Below are 20,325 nucleotides of genomic sequence, written 5' to 3'. Positions count from 1 at the left end.
TGTCAGAGCCTGGACGCCTCAGAAACTCCGTGCCTTCTACGGGATGTCCACCTCAGAGATCTCGAGCTGGCTCGAGAAAGCCTTCATTCATGGTACCAAAGGCCTCTCGCCTTTGCTGAAGGTGTTGAAGGACGGGCAGGACGACCCTGCCTCCCCCTCCAAACCTTCCCATAAGCGCCAGCGCCTCCACTCCGAAATGTCAGCTTCTTCTTCGACCTCGACCGCGAGCAGACAGTTGTTCGCTGCCTCCCAGTCCTCACCATGACCCTACACCTCGTATCCTGGAATGTGAACGGGTTTCACTCTTCTGGCACCCGTGGTCCTAGGAAGCTCATTTTGAGACAGGAACTTCAGCCAGCAGTGATTGGACGTTTGGATGTACTTCTGCTCCAGGAACACAAGCTTTCGGCGGCTCACTCCCGTAGATGCGGGAAGATCCTCCCTGGTCGCTCTCACACTTATTGGGAACCCTCGATCGACGCACTGGGGAGGAGTGGTGGTGTCTGTACTTCCGTGGGAGAGCAGCTAGCCCAGGGAGTTTTCGGTCATGGCACGTTGATTCCAGGTCGTGCCCTTTGGGTAGGCCTGGAATTGGAGGGCTCCAGAGTTGGAATTCTCAACATTTATGCTCCCACAGATCTCCGTTGTAGAGCCACCTTCTGGAGGACACTTACAGGGATTCTCCCAGACATGGATTCTTGGATTGTTGGAGGTGACTTCAACAATTTGGAGACCTTGGAGGACCAGCAGGGCAGAGGACCGGAGTTTACAGGTATGTCTCAGGCAGAGCAGTCCGCTTGGGACTCTTTTATCTTTGCGACAGGAGGAAGGGACTGTTGGCGAGACCCGTCCTTCCGGCGTTGGCATGGGAGCTTGGACTTCTCGTGGGGTTTCCGCAGGGAAGGAGGCAGACTCCTGGAGAGGCTAGATAGATTTTATGTTAGTGATTGGGCCATCAGCAGAGGCGGTCAGGCCGGTATAGTTCTAGGGACGACACTCTCCGACCATGCGCCTGTGCTCTTATCATTAGATTCGGCAGCTCAGGCCCTTCCCCCCCGCTCATGCCGGATTCCCGACTCCATTTTCTCGAGGGAGGACATGCGCAGTAGTATTTGCAGTCTTTGGGATAGAGACTGGGGCAAGTGCGCAGATTTGGTTGATTCGGTGGCGCAGGCTTTGCAGGAGTCCAGCCAGATCTGCCAGCTCGCAGCCCTACAGGTTCGACAGGAGTGGTGGGGTAGAGAGAGAGCTCTTCAGAGGGACCTCGCCTCCATTCAGCGGCTCCAGCAGGCATCCCCGGGCTCGAAGGAGCTTCGGATCCAGGCCCTTCGAGCCAGAGCCCTTCTTGAGGAGACACTCCAGCGTCGCTCAGAGTTTTCCTATCACGCCTCTCTCTCCTTCTGGGCTCGGAAGGGTGACCGGATGTGCAGGGAGTTCTTTAGGACACATGGCCAGAGAGCTGCAGGTGATCAGCTTCGGAGTCTCAGGACAGCGGAGGGACACATCGTTACGGATCCGGGAGAGGTCTTGGGATTGGCCATCGACTTCTACAGGACCCTCTTCCAGCAGGAGCCGCTTGCTCCTCGTACTCGTCGTGCCCGTGAGGAGGTGTGGAGACACACTCCTTCCTTGGTCCAGCCTAGCATGCAGGCGACGCTGTTGGCACCGTTTACCATGGATGAGATGCTGGAGGCCTTGATGGCCATCGATGGACAGAAGTGCCAAGGTGAGGATGGGCTATCCCGGGCATTCTTCACCTCCTTTTGGGACTAGATCCATCAGCCCCTCCTAGCAGCTCTTCAGAGGATTTTCAGCAGCGGTTATATGCCAGAGAGCCTCTCCTCGGGACTGATTTGCCTCATCCCGAAGGGAAGAGATAGACAGGAGATCCGTCAGTGGCGCCCGATCACTCTCCTTACCATTGCCTACAAAATCCTAGCCAAGATGATCAGCGCCAGAGTTCGGCCTCTACTTCCAGACCTCATTCATGACACTCAGACAGGCTTTGTCCAGGATCGCAGTATCCTGGATAATGTCTTCACCTTTTCAGAGGCGGCGGAGTGGGCTCAGCACAGCGGATCACACCTTGCCATCCTACTTCTCGACTTTGAGAAGGCCTACGATCGGGTGGACTGGTCCTTTCTGGAGGGGACTCTGGAGCGGCTAGGTTTCTCAGCAGGTTGGATTCAGGGTATTTCAGCTTTGTACAGGACAGCTTCTAGCAGAGTCATCATTGGAGGCAGGATGGGTGAGCGTTTTAGCTTGGAGAGATCAGTGCGTCAGGGCTGCCCCCTTGCTCCTTACCTGTTTCTCTTCTTCGCCGAGGTTATGACTTACTACCTCCGGGCGAGGTCTACAGGGATCAGGGGTGTTCGCCTTCCCCTCCGGGAGGACACGGAGCTCTTGGACTCGGAGTACGCGGATGACACAGCCCTGTATGTCCAGGACGATGAGTTGATGCTGGAGAGGGTGAGGATGGCCCTGGAGGTCTTCTGCTCGGCTGCTGGTGCGAAAATCAATTGGAACAAATCAGTTGGTTTCCTCACAGGTCGGCCTAGACATCACGCCAGCTCAGCAGTTTCTCCCGGTGCTAGATTCCACCCGACGGAAGCTGGCTTTCTGGAGCACTGCTAAGCTTTCCCTTGCAGGTCGTGCCTTGGTAGTCAACCAAGTCCTCGCCACGGCTTGGTATGTGGCTTCCTGTTGGTGTTTCTCGAGATCCAGTGTGGCACAGCTTAGGAGGCTGGTTCGGAACTTCCTCTGGTCTGGGGAGGATGGCCTCAGAGATACCAGAGCCAGGGTTGCTTGGCAGATAGTTATTCTTCCGCAGGCTGAGGGAGGCCTGGGAGTCATCGATCCAGAGCTGCAGAGTCAGGCCTTGTTAGGCAAGTTAGTCATCCGCGGTTTGACCCCGGGGGGGCAGACGTGGAAGATGCTACTTCAGCAGGGGGTCGGTTCTTGTGTCCCGCGCCGAGGTGGAGAGTGGCTCCTGTCCCTCAGGTGGATCTTCACTTCCGCCCCGCTTACTCAGCCCCGTTCCCCACTCGTTCGTAGCCTCCTCATGGTTTGGAGGCGGCTCCGCCTCAGTCTCATTCAGTCCCCTCCCCGCTGAGGCGGCTCCGCCTCAGTCTCATTCAGTCCCCTCCCCGCTGTCAGGAGGAGATCGATCGCCAGCCGCTTATCTGGAATGATCAGGTCAGAGATGCCGAGGGCCTTCAGTTGGGGGAGAGATCACATATCAAGTGGGATGGTTGGATGAGGGAGCCAGCCCGGTCCCTTCGAGTTTGGAGGGACACGTACAGACATTTGGAGACGGCTGATCTCGCAGATGCAGCTGGAGGTGCACGTGGAGCCCAGGCGAGACGCACGGAGATCGACGGTGCGATTCCAGCTGATTGGTTGGTTCCACCTGAGCCTCAGATCCTCTTGCCTGGTGACGACCGTTGGCTGGGACAGTTCACCCCCCGTGGCATCCCACTGGTGGTCGCAGGACGTATGGACGACTCCTCTATTTCTATCTTCGCGGTTATGGGGGATGGACGACTCAGGAGAGAGGATGCACTCATCGACCCCCTACTCCCATGGCAGAGGGTTCGGATCGTAGGCCTTTTGGGGAAGGTCTGGCGTACCGATCCTAGCATTGAGCAGGATCAGCTGCAGCTTTGGCGACTCTGGCTCTGGAAGGGGCGGGCCTTGTCAGAGCTTGATTGGGACCCAGGAGAGTGGAGCTGGCCAGAGGTTGTGACAGGACAGGGGCCGACCTCCTTTGCCTACAGCACGACTTTGGGCATGCGAGTTCTTGGGAGGATGCAGAGCCGCCCCCCCACCCAGCGGCCCAGTTGGTATGCACAGGGTATTTCCAGATTCTTTTTAAAGGCCTTCTGGAAGGCCTTGTGGGAGAGCTGGCGGCCGCGGAAGATCTCCTACTTCCTGTGGCTTCTCGCCCACAAAGGTCTTCCGGTGGGGAGCTGGTTGAGACAGATAGGCCAGGACGGACGCTGTCAGATCTGCCATGAGGTTGAGGAGTCACCAAAACACTACCTGTGGAGCTGCACTCGCGCCCAGGAAGTGTGGAGGTGGACTTTCGGGATTCTCACTCGCGCAGCACCAGAGCTAGGCTTGATCACGTGGGGCGCGTTCTGTTGGTGCAGCACCGCACCTGGTCTACATCACTTATTCGAGGTATGCCAGCAGGACCCCACTTTCCTTATCATGCAGGGTACATGGGGGCCGCTCGAGGGTATCCCGCAGCACCTAGCAGAGGCGGATACAGGATTTCAGGAGAGGCAGCCAGTCTGGGAGATTATTAGCAGCATAGCAGGGTCGCACATTTGGACCTCGCGTTGCGCAAATCCTCGGTGGCACCTCCTTATCGACTGCCCAGATCATGACTGATATTTGGTGCGAGATTATTCCAGATTCAGGGAGATTCCCGGTCCGGTCAAGAGAAGCGGAGACGCTTCCTCCGGGCTTGGAACACTCAGGGCCTCTTCTTCGAGCAGACTTCGCAGGGCCTTCGGTGGCGCTACTCACCACCCCATGGCTGTTGATTCACACTCGCCTTATCCCGACGTGAGAGAGTGATTTATTGTGTTACCTTTTAGGGCTGTGTCCGATTTGTGAACGCAGCCCGTCAGCTACAAGCTGACCTTTTGTATCTTGTTCTCGAAGTAATATAATTAGCACTGTTTTTTCGGCAAAAAAAAATGAATCAAGATCACCTTGTTTAGCACATCAAAGAGGCAGAATGACATATAATCACCATGTTGAGAGTACGCTGCATCTTTAACTTCACCCAATGTCCATCACTAGTCTATAATCTTCTCAGTGATCTATATAATCTGTCTTTAGATTTTTTACCAAAGCTTCCATCTCCATGACTGATGTTCTCAATATATTGATCTTGGGAAGCTCCAAGTTCACCCTTTCATCTTTGGTTAGCAGCGAAAGTCTCTCCCACGAAAACACTGTTCCTCACTGGCAGTCTTGGCTGAAACTTTGGATGTGTCAACAATAATGTACAGGAGCTGCTTCAACCTCTAAGGCATTGCTTAGATTGTCAAGCTCAGTTCAACACCATCATCTGGATCAGAGTCATCATCAGTGGGCTTATGCTTTCCAGCTCTCTAGCACTTTGCTCTTACATTGATGGTATCATTATCTGTGTATTTCTTGTGTGGATATGAGTGGATATGACACTAGTTGACATCATGTCTACTATTTTAAAGTACTTTTTAATCCCCACAGTAAATATGTTCTATATCTATATTGAAATGCTTGATTTCTACTTTAATTTGACGTTTAACACCTTTTTTAACTGACACTTTCATTACGTAACAAGCCTTGCAACAGAGTCCTTTCATCATGCACATCTAATGCACTACTGATATCAAAGAATCGCTCAGTTTAGTAGACAGATCTCATTCCTGTCTGGGTGGAAACTTGCAATACACCTTTCGACAGGGCGATATCGAAAAGCCTCTGCTCTAACTTGCTGGTTTGTACATCATAAATTAAAACACACTGCCAATTATTAAAGCGTAGCTATGGAGTGGAATATTACTCAACGTTGAAGAATACCAAATTTAACATCAAAGCTCTCCTGAGAATAGCAAAAGCTGCCCTGCTTGTGATCCTGCAAACTCAACAGCCTCCAATTTCTCCAGAGGTGAATTGTAAGGGGATTGATGGCACAGATGCATTTCGAGCAAATTCGTAGAAAGGCAATCAAAGGCTCGAGTTTTTTCTTGCATGACTTACAACAACAAGACAAAATGTAGTTACTAAAGATGTTGTGGAAGTTAGCAGAACTCTTTTATCCCGACATTGTGGCAAGGGCCTGAACCTGATGTAAACAAAATGCATGTCTCATCATCAATACTTCCTTGCTGCAGCTTATGCGCCTTCAATCATTCATCTCTCCTTTTTATGAAGTCCTACCTTCATTCTTCCATTTCTTCTCTCATAGCTTGTCAGAGCTCAAATACTAGTAGTCCAAGTTCATCTTCATCTTTATCCTCTTCCTCGCTCTCACTGCTCTCCATTCTAACAAGAAACCTCTCGCAACGAATTCTTCACAACAATGCCAAAAAGACAGCTTTGCCAAGAAAGAGCCGATGTGCTACTGTGTAGATGTGTCTTGCTGCACGAAAGGCCCATTGAGAATTGATGCTGAACTCACAACCCATCAAGTCACGCAATGTCTCTACTTCTGTGGCTCCTCTTCAAAATTGATGGGGAAACGTCCTTCCGCTTGTCCCCTCGCACTGTAGCCATCCTGAAATTTCCCATGAAAGTACTTGGCAGCAAAGTTACGAGCATGAGGTAGGTCACTGAGACCAGTGTAGATATACCTCTCAAGGGGACCACCTTAGCAAAGCCTCCACTTCCGGATGTTGAGAAAGCCTTGCTGAAGGCTGACGCCAATTGAACTGGCTTTAGCTGACTTGAGAGCTCATGTATCCGCTCATCGGCCAAACATCTTAGTGCTTTTGTTCTGATGGTTGTGCCCATCGCCTTCTGCCAAAGGCTATCAGCATCCACCAACAGCTTCACAAGGATTTGGTTCTTGCTCGTCTAGATTGCTGCACTAGTCCTTGTGCTAGTCCATCCACCAATGATGCATTTTCCAGCCAGAGAAAGATGCCCATCACCTCCACAATAACGCTAGCCATGTAGGTGACCGTTGGAGTATGAAAGTCTCTTGTTATTATGTGACATAGATTTGAAAAAAGAGTGAGCAAGTTTGGATCTTCTTTCAAACGGATGATCTTTGTAGCAGCCATCTTCAATTGAATGACTATAAAACACAACGTATTGGTCTCAACCTCCTGCATACGACTCACAAACGTCGGAGCATGCTCTTGAAGCAACAAGAATAGCATCATCGCCATGGCAGCTGTGGCAGGGGCTGAAAATTCACGAATGGCACATCCACACATAAGCACAAATGTCTTGTTCGCAATAGCAACTGCAGCATCGTGGCATCCGAGTGACCCAAGGGCAAGTGCAAGGTTCGCATAGGATTCACCTTCTGCCATTATCCGTGATCCAAGGAGAAGCTTCTCAATGGAATTGCTCTACACATCCCACCCATGAGACTCCACTGCCGAAGCAAGCACCTTTGCAACGTCCACACTTGCGACTCCTTCATACCACTTCTCAGTCGAGGGTGGGTTGGTTTGAAAATCCTGTCCTAGCATCTCCAAGAGCCGAAGCACATCATCGACTTTTCCTGCCATCAGACAAAGCCTCATTAATCGACAAGTAACGCCTCCCTTTGGTATTTCATCATAAGAGTGGAACGGTACTTCGCTCCATACTTTGCTCGGATTCTGTCTACAAAATTCAAGCAGCTCTCGCACACTCCTTGCAGTTTCTGGAGCTTTCATCTCGTGCTTGCATTCCACCAAGTTCAATCCTCCCAAGAATCCCCCAGAGCAAGCAATCTTTATCGAACTTAAGCTTTTTGGCCAGATAACAATGACCGCAAGATGATACCAGTAGTGTTTTGTAGGCCCATAATTCGCAGTGTAGCGTTCGAAATATTCTTTATCAGGACAGTCGTCCGTATCAAGGGGATGATCCTCGTCTTCTTCCTTCCGCCCGACAATACCGGTGAGTTCTGCCTGTGCAGGGCCTTCAATACTAGTGGAACCGTCTCCAACCTGCACAGCCAGTTCTTCATGCGCGCCAGTTTGCCCATTTTCTCAGCCCTCGTTGGCAAACAGTCCAGTTTTTGCCATGGGTCTAAGACGAACTCGCTCTCAAGGTTGGATCCTAGGCTCCCTTTCATTTCAAGGAATACAATTTAAGATTTTATTTATAAATCTCATGTTTCTTTGGATCTATGTTAATCCTTGTCATTGCTTTCAATTGGGAAAGAAGTTTCAAAAAAGGATAACTTCTTTCAAGGGATGTCAGCCACTTCTCTTAACTCTAGCAATCTTTGAATATAGTTGTTTGAAGTCTTTAGGGAAGGCCCATCCTCTTCAAGACACATCCCCTTGGAAGCCTTTTGTGATATGAAACACTAAGACATGATCAAGGCTCTTACTCACATGATGAAAAAGCTCTCCTTATTGAGGTGTTCAAGAGTAATGTCCTTAGGCAACAATGATTATTGAAGAAGTGGACAAACACTTATTTTCTCTTTCTAAGAGTTCACTTACAGACTAACACATCTATATATATATATATATTTATAGATATAAAAGTAAGTGTTTACACACACACACATAAGATGGAGGGAAAAGTCTGATTTACTTATTTATATTTGTATTTTTATCTCTCTCTCTCTCTCTCTCTCTCTCTCATCCCCTACAAAACAAATGGAAGGAGGAGGAGGATTGAGGAGCAAGATGATCCTCCTTCGACTCCTCACTTGTTGATGTTTGCTTGCTTGCTTGCTGCATAGAGGCTCACAACAAACTCAAAGGTTTGATAGAGCTCTTGCTGGACCAGAACTTGTTCATTGGTATCTTGCACTTGCAAATCATTGAGCTTGCGTACAATCAATAAATTGGCAACCTCCCAAAATGTTACATCCATTACCTCTCTTTCACTGGAAGGGAATTGCTATCTAGTCCTCTGCCTCCATGGCTCGAGAGCTGGCAAGGATTGAATTTGCTTCTCTTGGCAACCAATCCATTCACATGTAGTGTTTGCAAGGAGATTATCCTTTCCAACTTCCATTTCTCTTTCCCTCCATTGTGGAATTTTCAAAAGCTCATCTTCTCTACATCTCTAATTTGTAGTCCCATACCCTTCCATCCATGCTAATGGCTCAAGGAGAGCTCAAGCATGTAAATATTCAAAACCATAAGACCCAAATAGCATGTAAGACATACTATACCTCCGAATTGGCCTTAGAGTACTCAACCTTTCTATCAGCCAGCTTGCCGGATCTATCCACTCGCATCCTGCATCAACCTCCCTCAAAGCATGTCATGTTGATTCATGTGATTCCTAGGAAATCGGTCACGGTGAGATTCGGGATACTGGGGATACCCCTCTCTTGCAAGTTTGTCAACCATAGCTTCCACTGCCTGCTACTTCTCCTACTATTCCTTCTTCCCCCCCCTTTGCTTGGCTAAAGAGGGAACATAAATAGATGACTACCACAACAAAGATTTGGTGTTCCTTCTATTCCCGCCACTACTCCGAATATGGATACAGAGCACCTCACTAATCAGCTTCCAGCATGTGATCACTTTGACATCCCATTGCTTGCATGCTCATCAACTTTGAGTCCGTCAAAGCCCAATGCAACCCATGCATCTTATCCCAGCTTGCTCGACCTTCCTTGAATGCCTCCTACGTTCTTGTGGATAGCCTCTTACCTTGCGTTGACTGTTGTTTTCACCCAGAAGCCCAACCGAGATATATATTTTTTTGGTGTTCCTTCTATTCCCACAACTACTCAAAATATGGATACAAAGCACCTCACTAATAAGCTTCTAGCATGTGATCACTTTGACATCCCATTGCTTGCATGCTCATCCCAAACTGCATTGTGCCTTGACTTTGAGTCCATCAAAGCCCAATGCGACCCATGCATCTTATCCCAACTTGCTTGACCTTCCTTGAATGCCTCCTACTTTCTTGTGGATAGCCTCTTACCTTGCGTCGACCCTTGTTTTAACCCAGAAGCCCAACTGAGATATATTGTTTTTATCACCAAAATATTTAGCGCTTGTAATCCTTTAATTACAATAGTTTGCTTCGACCTTTCTTATGTCCATAATTGTATAGAGAGACCTATGTGCTACGTAGAGCCTACTCACTCCCAATATATTGATATCGAAACTGCATGCAATATTCAAGACCTACGTGCTGATCTTTGTTCATGTGTGTAGGTTGTTGTTGCTTTGTGTGAGATTATGCTCTGTAACCTAACCATGGTTTTTCCCACATCAGTGGCCCGACATTTAAAGACTTCTTCCGAGGTAGGAGCATGAATCTCTCTCTCTCTCTCTCTCTCTCTCTCTCTCTCTCTATATATATATATATATATATATATATATATATCTATATATCTATATATCTTAGTCTCTTAGTCTCTGTCTCTGTCTCTCCCTCTCCCCCCGCCCCCCCCCCCTCTCTCTCTCTCTCTCTCTCTCTCCCTCCCTCCTATTGAGATATCGAGCTCCACTCGTGATATGCTAGGGTGACCATTGTGCATTTATGTTACCGACTTGTTAGCTGCAGATGCGGTTGGTACACCACCCATGAATAATAGCTGGATGACAGCTATCCTTATGTACTCTAGTTCGTGACTCAATTAGTATGGCACCTTAGTTAGCTGAGTTTGGTTTGAGACCCACATATAGGGTTCTTCTATTTCTTTGTACTAGAGTTCTTTTGGCTTACACGACTAAGAAGAGGAAAACTGTTTTCAGCCTCCACCTTTGTGTGTATTCCCCCATTGTGTATGTGAGAAAGCTGCAAATGAGACTCCTTCCTTCTCTCCCACTATCTTCACATGGTATCAGAGCCTGGTTCGTGGTAAGGAGCTCAAGAAAGCAAACCAAGTTCGCGGTGTCCAGGTATGAGGACCAGTGTTGCTTTCCTTTTTTGAGTTTGGGAGAAAATCTTTGCAGGTAGCACAACCGGAAAGTGCAAGAGCACATTGTCTCAGATTGAGACGCCCTTCGCAATGTGGCAACAAGAGGACAATATATGCTGCGGTAAGGGCAAAGCCCTTGGCGACTTTGTTTTTCTGATTCGAGGCCATTTCGGGGCCCGTCTTGGAGGTGGAAGTTCTCCGCAAGCACTGAGAAAAAGGCCTTGTTTTTGCTATGCGACCAGTGCTTTGCATGTCGATAAAAAGTTGTCGCAGAAATTGCATCGTATACCTGTGCATAGAGATATTGGGAGTTACAAGATCATCCTTGCTGTCAGTTGATGCAAAATCGTCATTAGGAAGTGACTGTGTGGTCAAATACCACTTTTGTCAGTTTTGCAAATTTGCCCTTGTGAGGCAGAAGCCGTGTTTTTTGCAGTGACAGAATATTTTGCAGTGTTCTGTAATGGCGTCTGATTCTCTTTCATAGATTGTCACTGAAAAGCTTGACAAGAACAACTTCCAAGCATGGAAGTTTAAAATGACGAATTTCCTTATAGGAAAAGGCTATTGGGAGTTCATTACAAGAAATGAAGAAGAACCAGTTCTTCCTAATGTTCCCAATCAACAGGAAATGCAGGCATTTAAAGGATGTCATGAGAGAGCCAGAAAAGTTATGTACTGGCTGTCTATCAATATTTCAGATTCTATGATTGTGCATATTCAGGATGCAAGTACGCCAAAGGAGGCATGGGATACTTTGGCAAAAATGTACAACACAAATACGCAAGCCAGGAAAATGCAGCTCAAGCAGGAGTTGCACAATGTGCAGAGAGAAAATATGAGCATCAATGACTACCACATGAAGGTGAAGAAAATTGCAGATGCACTTGCTTCCATTGGGTCGCCAATGGAAGATGATGATCTAGTTTCTGTGACCTTGAATGATCTAGGAAAGAAATATGCACAGTTCCGGACATCCATTGCCGTCCATGAAAAATTTCCTAATTTTAAGGAGTTGTTTGCTCTTCTAATTTCTAAAGAGCAGAGAAATGGTTGTGCATCTTCTTCAGGAGGAACTTCAAAAGAAACTATCTTCTACTCAAATGCTGGAAGAGGTAGAGGCAGAGGTAGAGGAGGCCGATCTAGAGGCCGTGGTAGAAATCAGAATATGCAGCAAACTTAAGAAAACCAGTCCTTTGGAGGAGGACGTGGTAACTCTAGAGGCAGGGGGAGCCAAAGAGGTCGTGGTGGATGGAAGAGAGGCCAAAATGCAAACAGCAATGTTGAATGCTACTATTGTGGTAAAATGGGTCATATGGCTAAAGACTGCTACAAAAAGCAGAATGACATTATGAATGGAAAATTACAGCAAGGCAATTATGCATCCTCTAGTAGACAGGGTGATGACAGAAATGAGCATCTGTTCATGGTGCAGCATGACCAATTCTATGACAAGTGCAGAAGAATGCAATGATGTGTGGTATGTTGACTCAGGTGCATCAAACCACATGACAGGTCATGCAGAATGGATGCAGGATGCAAGGAAAATGGAAAAACCAGGATTTGTGGAGACTGGTGATAATATTGCACATCCTATTGTGCAGATTGGTAAAATTCCTTTGTCTATGCACGATGGGAAAAAGAAATATATGTCCGATATATTTCATGTCCCGAATATCACTAAGAACTTGGTTTCTCTTGGTCAAATGGTTGAGCAAGGCTTGCAGGTCAGATTTAATCCTCATGGATGCTTTTTTGAGGATATGAAAAATAACGGTCACTTGATAGTAAAAGGAAGGAAGAAGGGCAGGATGTTTACATTGGATGCGGACATGCCTGAATTGAGTGCAGCAATGTTTGCACATGGGACCAGTGTAGTTGCAGATATTGATATCTGGCATAAACGCATTGGTCATGTTAATGTACAATGACTTAAATCAATGTAGGCCCAAAACATTGTTGAAGGATTGCCTAAATTCAAGGTTGCAAAAATGCATAAGTTATGTGAAGCTTGGTCAATTTGGAAAACACGCAAGGAAACCATTTCCTAGACATGTTCAAGAGAGTAAGAAGCCATTAGAATTAATCCACTCTGATGTGTGGACTACTAAAGCTGCATCTATTGGAGGCTGTCATTATTTTGTCACTTTTATTGATGACTATAGCAGAAAAGTTTGGGTGTATTTTATGAAAAAGAAAAGTGAAGTGTCTGGGCATTTCAAAGCTTTTAAAGCCATGGTTGAAAAAGAAACAGGCCTGCAATTAAAATGCCTAAGGTCAGATGGAGGGGGAGAGTACCTCTCAAATGAGTTTGCAAGGTTCCTGCAGGAGCATGGCATAAAGAAGCAATATTCATGTAGTGATACCCCACAGCAAAATGGACTTGTAGAAAGGAAAAACAGGCATATTGGAGAGGTATCTCGAGCCATGCTAAATGAAAAAGATCTACCAGATTATTATTGGGCTTGAGAGTGCTCTCAACGAAAGCAAGAACGGAAGAAGGAGAGAGAGAGAGAAAGAGAGCCACAAGTTTTGGTGGGTGCAGAACCACCCTAATCTTCTTTTTCATTCATTTATATATGTGTTTGAGTATTGTACATAACCGGGGTAAAGGCACAGTGACCTTTAACCCCCACAACCTCCCACTTAAAGGACAATGTGCCTTTAAGGGAGAACAACCAGTGAGCATACTATCCAATGCCCATCAATACACGACAATACTCAAACCGCTGACTAGGTAGACTCTTCGTCAGCATATCTGCAGGGTTATCATCTGTATGAACCATCTGTATGAACCTTGACAAGCTCTATGCGCTTGTCCTCAAGTATCTCCCTGATGAAATGGTACCTGACCTCAATGTGTTTGGTCTTTGCATGAAAGACTGGATTCCGTGCTAGCTGAATAGCATTCATGGAATCACTATGCAATGTTGGTACACTTGTATGAATCCCCAAATCTCCCACTAGCCGATCAAGCCATATAGCCTCCTTGCAACCCTCTGTGGCTGCAACATACTCAGCCTCTGTGGTAGACAAAGCAACGCACTTCTGTACACGAGACATCCACGACACTGCACCACTTGCAAAGGTGAACACATAACCAGAAGTGGATCTCGTACTATCCACATGCCCTGCATAGTCTGAATCTGTGTACCCAAGTACACGCATGTCTCTTTTCCCAAAGCAGATGCACATCTCCTTGGTACCCTTCATGTACCTCATGATGCACTTAACTGCCTCCCAATGCCTTTTTCCTGGATTAGCCATATACCGGCTAACAACTCCCACTGCAAAGGTGATGTCTGGTCTAGTAGCTATCATAGCATACATAAGACTCCCAACCGCTGATGCATAAGGAACCTTGGCCATCATGGCCCTTTCCTCATCTGATTTGGGACTATCTGTGTGACTTAGTTTCACATATGGAGGCAATGGAGTACTCACTGCCTTCCCCCCCTCCATATTGAAACGCTGCAATACTTTTGTAACATACTCTTTTTGTGAAAGCCAAAGGAGTTTCCTACTCCGATCACGCGTGATGCGCATACCAAGAATATGACCTGCAAATCCCAAATCCTTCATATCAAAGGCCTCATGCAACTTCGCCTTTAATGCATCTAGCTCATAAGTATTCTTGCTAGCCAATAGCATATCATCCACATATAGTGCCAGGATTATCAAGCTATTATCCTTAGCCCTTTTAGTATAGAGGCAGTGATCAATTTCACTCCTTCTAAAACCCTGGGACCAAATGAAAGCATCAAACTTCTGATACCATTCTCTAGGCGCTTGCTTAAGACCATAGAGACTCTTTTTCAGCTTGCAAACTAAATGCTCTTTGCCCTTTTCTTCAAAGCCTGCGGCTGCACCATGTAAATTTCTTCATGCAAATCCCCATGCAAGAAAGCTGTCTTGACATCCATCTGCATAAGCTCCATATCCTCTGATGCCACTAGTCCAAGCATGCATCTAAGTGTGTTCATCTTCACAACTGGAGAGAATATCTCATCTAAGTGTGTTCATCTTCACAACTGGAGAGAATATCTCATCAAAGTCCACACCCTTCTCTTGCTTGAACCCTTTAGCGACCAAACAGGCCTTGTACCTAGGCACATCATCACTTGTGACCTTCATTTTGTAGACCCATTTACATGGCAATGCTTTCTTTCCATGTGGCAAAGAAACCAAGTCCCAAGTCTTATTCTTCATAAGTGAACTCATCTCTGATTGCATAGCATACTTTCACTTGCGTTGATCCTCACGCATCATAGCCTCTCTATAGCAAGAAGGCTCCCCGCAATCAGTAAGCATCACATAGTCTACCCTTGGAACAAACCTATCAGGCGGTCTAGACACTCTAGAAGATCTTCTCAAGGGCATTTCAGCTTGCTGTCCCACCTGCATATCAGCCACATTTGGTTCATCATTTCCACCAATAGATGATCCATCATCTACCCTTGATTGTATACCTATAGGAGTACTTGGTGGTACCATTTCCTGCACATTTGGTGCATGGACAGCTTGTTGTCTATCAACATATGTAGGTGGATTCACATTTTGGAAAGTGGTTCTCCTCATTTCCACATCCCTCATGGGTGCCTTATGCATCTTTTTCTCATTGAAGACTACATCATGGCTGCATATGATCTTCTTTGCTTCTGGATCCCAGAGACGATAGCCCATCTCTCCACTTTCACCATGACCCAGAAAGATGCATTTCCTAGACTTAGGATCTAGCTTCTTTCGAAGCTCTTTTGGCACATGTGCATATGCCTCACACCTAAATATACGCAAATGAGAGTAAGAGGGCTTCTTGCCACTCCATGCCTCTTCAGGAATACCACCATTACTAGGTGATCTATTGATCACATGCACTGCAGTCTTCATTGCCTCAACCCAAAAACCACCAGAAAGACTTGCATTGGAAAGCATGCATTGCAACCTTTCTTGAATGGTATGATTCATCTTTTCTGCAACTGGATTTTGCTCTGGAGTACGAGGGAATGTGAGCTCCCTCTTAATCCCACGTGTATCACAGAAATGCTAAAAGTCATGAGAGAGATACTCTCCACCATTGTCAGTCCGTAGGCATTTAAGTGTTCTACCTGACTGACCAAGGCCAGCTATTTCTGAAATACCTGGAACACATCACTCTTCCGAGCTATAGCATAAGCCCATACTTTCCTAGTTGCATCATCAATGAATGTCACATAGTATTCAGCCCCGCCTAATGACCGTGTAGGCATGGGACCACATACGTCTGAATGCACCAAATCAAGCATTTTAAACTCTTTCTTTCCCTTTCTTTTATGGGCTGATTTAGTCTGCTTCCCATAGAGACAATGCTCATAAGATTCAAAATCAGAGAATCTCAAATGCGGTACATAACCCAAACGGCATAAGAGTTTCATTCCATTCTGGCTCATGTGCCCCAACCTGCAATGCCACAAAGAAGTGCTTGGCTGCTCGGTTATTGCAACAACATGATCAAATACCCCTGATACATGTAAGGGATACAAAGTCCCACACTTGGCACCCCTGGCCAAAAGCGTAGAGCCCTTCTGAATTTTCCAAGTCTGAAAGCCAAAAGTGGTGTGAAAACCAGCATCATCTAGCTGACCCACTGAAATAAGACTCTTGGTCAACGTAGGCACATGTCTCACATGTTTCAAAACAAATGCAGACCCATTTGCAAAAGAAAACTTTATGTCACCTGCTCCCCCTATGTCACATGCATAGTCATTTCCAAGATGCACACAACCTGTCTTTCCACTGTCATAAGTGAAGAACCATTCCCTATGGGGAGTAACATGGAATGAAGCACCAGAATCCAAAATCCAATCCTGGGAATATGCATCATCTGAAGTGGTAAGCAACTCTGCAGATAAACTAGACATGAAGAGAACGTCATTGTCACTATCATGTGTGATTGCATTGATCTCCTCGATCTTCACTTTTCCTTTGTCCTCCCTTGGACTCTCTTCCTTTTGATTTTTACCCTAATTTGCATTCTTTTTCTTATCCTTTTGCTCTCTTTTCAGCTTGTAGCAATCCTTTTTCATATGGCCCTTCTTGCCACAATGGTAACACTCAATGTTTCATGCCCTGGATTTGCTACGTGACTTCCCTCTTTCTTGGGACTTCCCCCTAAACTGTGATCTGTCCCTTTGCACATTTAAGGCTGCATCCTGCTTGTTGCCATCCATAGACTTCCGTCTAATCTCCTCTGCCAACAAGCTACCCACAACATCATCAAATTTCAGAACTCCACCAGGTGCAGAGTTACTGACAGCTATACGGAAGGTATCCCATGAGGATGGCAATGAACATAAGAGAAATATTGCCTTAGTCTCCACATCATTAGGAAAAAAGGGAGCTCATTTTGGGGCCCTGTAAGAAATTCACTATTTTCTCTTTTCTCTCTCTACAAAAGCAAGAAAATATGGATACTTGCATGAGAAATGTCAGTGTGAAAAGGAATAAATATATTCTTTCACATGCTTTACATTCAATGTTCATATAAGAGCAACACTTTTCTGTGCAGAATTTGGTGATTCTGACACCGCAGACGCGTCTCGAACGGCCCAAAACCCCAAGAACGGCACTGGAAACGCTGAAATCGGACATCCGGAGGCCCGAAAACAGCCAAAAAAGGTCGAAAAACACGATTTGCAGCAAAATGCGATTTGGTTGGAAACGTTGGAATCGGACATCCGGAGGCCTGGAAACGGCCAAAAAAGGCCGAAAAACGCACTTGCCGGATCGCATTTTGCTGCAAATCACGTTTTCCGACCTTTTTTGGCCGTTTCCGGGCCTCTGGATGTCCGATTCCAGCGTTTCCAATGCCGTTCTTGGGGTTTTGGGCCATTTCAGACGCGTCTGCGGTGTCAGAATCACCAAATTCTGCACAGAAAATAATTTTTTTAAAAATTCAAATCAGATCACCTCATTAATTTGACATGCTTCTACGAACATATAGTACTATTTCTTTTTCTTATTTTCATCTTCTTTTGTTGAATTTTCAATGTTACGTTGGCCCACTCCTGATTGGTTGAGAGCCTATTTTCTCTCTCTTCTAAAAGGCCCCAAAATGAGCTTCCTTTTTTCCTAATGCAAAATTCATTTTCTGAGCCTGAAGCTGGTTGAAAATAATATTGAATTCATTCAAGTGAGAAGCAATGGAGACCCCTTCCTTCATCTGCAGCTCAAACAACCTCTTCATGAGGTAAACTTTATTAGAGGCAGTTTCCTTCTCATAAGTGGCACACAGTTTCTTCCACAAATCTTCCGTAGTTTGCTCATTTACTACTGTGAAATAAACTGACTCTGCAAGATGAAGTCTAATAGTAGACTTTGCTAATGCATCCAACTCATTCCAATCATCCTCAGACATATTTGCAGGCTTAGCTTCAATCCCTGCCAAGGGTCTAATCTGCTTCTTTTGAATAAGCACATCCCTTATTTGTTCTTTCCACAAAAAAAAGTTTGTCCCATCAAACTTTTTAATGTTGAAAAACTCCTTTTCAGACATGGAAGAGGATGCCATGATACAAACAAAACAAAATCCCAAATGCTAGTGCCTCAAGAGAGAATCGCACCAAATACCAGGTGCACCCAAATGTGTATGCCACAATAGAGTGAAATATCACCAAAACTCAAAGCTCAAAGCATCAAAAGATGCATCTGACTCATGTGCATACACTATGCATCCATATGAGCAAATCTGGCCCAAAAGAAAATGCCAATAAGTGCCAAATGACTCAAGCATAAACATCATCCACTGGCATATGCATCAATAATATCTCATCCAAGAGAGCATAGCACTATCAGTGCATCACCTGCAATGTGTCAAAGCTGTCCCTCAGCATAAAATAGCATCCATGTGCAAAGCGTCCATAAAAATAGCATCCCACAAGGCAATTTGGGCCTATCAGCGCATCCAATAAGGATCGCAATGCATCCAAATGGCCTATAAATCATCCACTGCAACCCAATGCATACCACGAACGAGCGCACACTGCTCAAACTGCAACCAGAGTGATCTGCATAAGGTATGCTCAAGAAATCATAGTCCCACGGTAACGACTGCTACTAAAAATAGAACCTAAGATGCCTCAAAACATGGGTGCCATTGCATAATCGGACTCAGCAAGAAAATCTGCAAATATCTCTCTTCTGCCTGAACTCCAAAATCTTGAGAAATGGGAGTCAACACTTATCCACTACCATGTGGCATAAATCTAAGGTTTCAAAACCTTAGAATGAAAAATGCATAACAGAGAGACGAAATCAAATACACAGAGATCTATAACTCTGAAAATCCTCCACCGAATTGTGCAAGAACTGACAGGTCAGAGTTTTTGGGTGTTCGAAACGCAATGGGACAGACGGTTTTGGAAACCGTGGTCTCAATCACTGGGTCCAACACACGGATTGAAAAACGTTTTTGGAAATAGAGCTGTTTGTAAACTCCACCGGAGTGTGAATGATGAGCAACATAGAAGTTTTAAGACCTCCTGAGTCCATTGGAACTGACAGATCTACAAATGGTTGCTCCAAACTTGAGTTCCAACACTCGGGCAAAAAATGCAAGAACTGACACAGTGAGTCAGAAATCCAATGAAATGATCCCAGATTCAAGAATGAAGGTGTTTCCAAGCTCCTGAAGTGAAGTGGACACCAAAAGCAAGCAATAGTTGCCTCTACAAGTCAATACGGAGTCTCTGTCGTCGAACGGAACAGGGAAAAGCTCAAAAAATGACTTTTTCTTTCAAACCACTTAACAGGCTCTCAAAACCACTTCGCAAAGCCAAAGTGACTTTTCCAAAGGTTCCTCCAAGGTCTCTGCACACTCGGATGCAAGTAAAGTCACCCACAAAGCTTCCCACAGAGCTTCTCCTTCCTCCCACAGAGCTGCTGAGCTTCAAGCATTCATGCACGCTCAGCTAGATCACCCGGGCTCTGATACCAGTTGAGAGTGCTCTCAACGGAAGTAAGAACGGAAGAAGGAGAGAGAGAGAGATAGAGAGCCATAAGTTTTGGTGGGTGCAGAACCACTCTAATCTTCTTTTTCATTCATTTATATATGTGTTTGAGTATTGTACATAACCGGGTAAAGGCACAGTGACCTTTAACCCCCACAGGGCTGAAGCAGTTGCTACAACAGTTTACATAATGAGCAGGACTCCCACTGCAGTGTGGGGGTTAAAGGTCACTGTGCGTTTACCCCAATTATGTACAATACTCAAACACATATATAAATGAATGAAAAAGAAGATTAGGGTGGTTCTGCACCCACCAAACTTGTGTGGCTCTCTGTCTCTCTCTCTCCTTCTTCCATTCTTGCTTCCGTTGAGAGCACTCTCAACTGGTATCAGAGCCCGAGTGATCTAGCTGGGCGTGCATGAATGCTGGAAGCTTAGCAGCTCTGTGGGAGGAAGGAGAAGCTCTGTGGGAAGCTTTGTGGGTGACTTTACTTGCATCCGAGTGTGCAGAGACCTTGGAGGAACCTTTGGAAAAGTCACTTTGGCTTTGCAAAGTGGTTTTGAGAGCCTGTTAAGAGCTTTCAAAGAAAAAGTCATTTTTTGAGCTTTTCCCTGTTCCGTTCGATGACAGAGACTCCATATTGACTTGTAGAGGCAACTATTGCTTGCTTTTGGTGTCCACATTACTTCAGGAGCCTGGAAACACCTTCATTCCTGAATCTGGGATCATTTCATTGGATTTCTGAGTCACTGTGTCAGTTCCTGCGTTTTTTG

The 20,325-nt window shown here is 46.0% G+C and overlaps 1 pseudogene; it reads right to left on the bottom strand.

Moving 5' to 3' along the window:
* Positions 1 to 6,248: 6,248 nt before the first annotated feature.
* The window catches only part of LOC147905460 (uncharacterized), a 47,411-nt pseudogene continuing 33,334 nt past the window's right edge, over positions 6,249 to 20,325 (bottom strand).

Source organism: Dipteris shenzhenensis, chromosome 1 (genome assembly GCF_047967505.1).
Source record: "Dipteris shenzhenensis isolate YYH24624 ecotype China chromosome 1, Dip_SZ_1.0, whole genome shotgun sequence".
Taxonomy (NCBI): domain Eukaryota; kingdom Viridiplantae; phylum Streptophyta; class Polypodiopsida; order Gleicheniales; family Dipteridaceae; genus Dipteris; species Dipteris shenzhenensis.
This window is presented reverse-complemented; position numbering and strand designations above follow the sequence as displayed.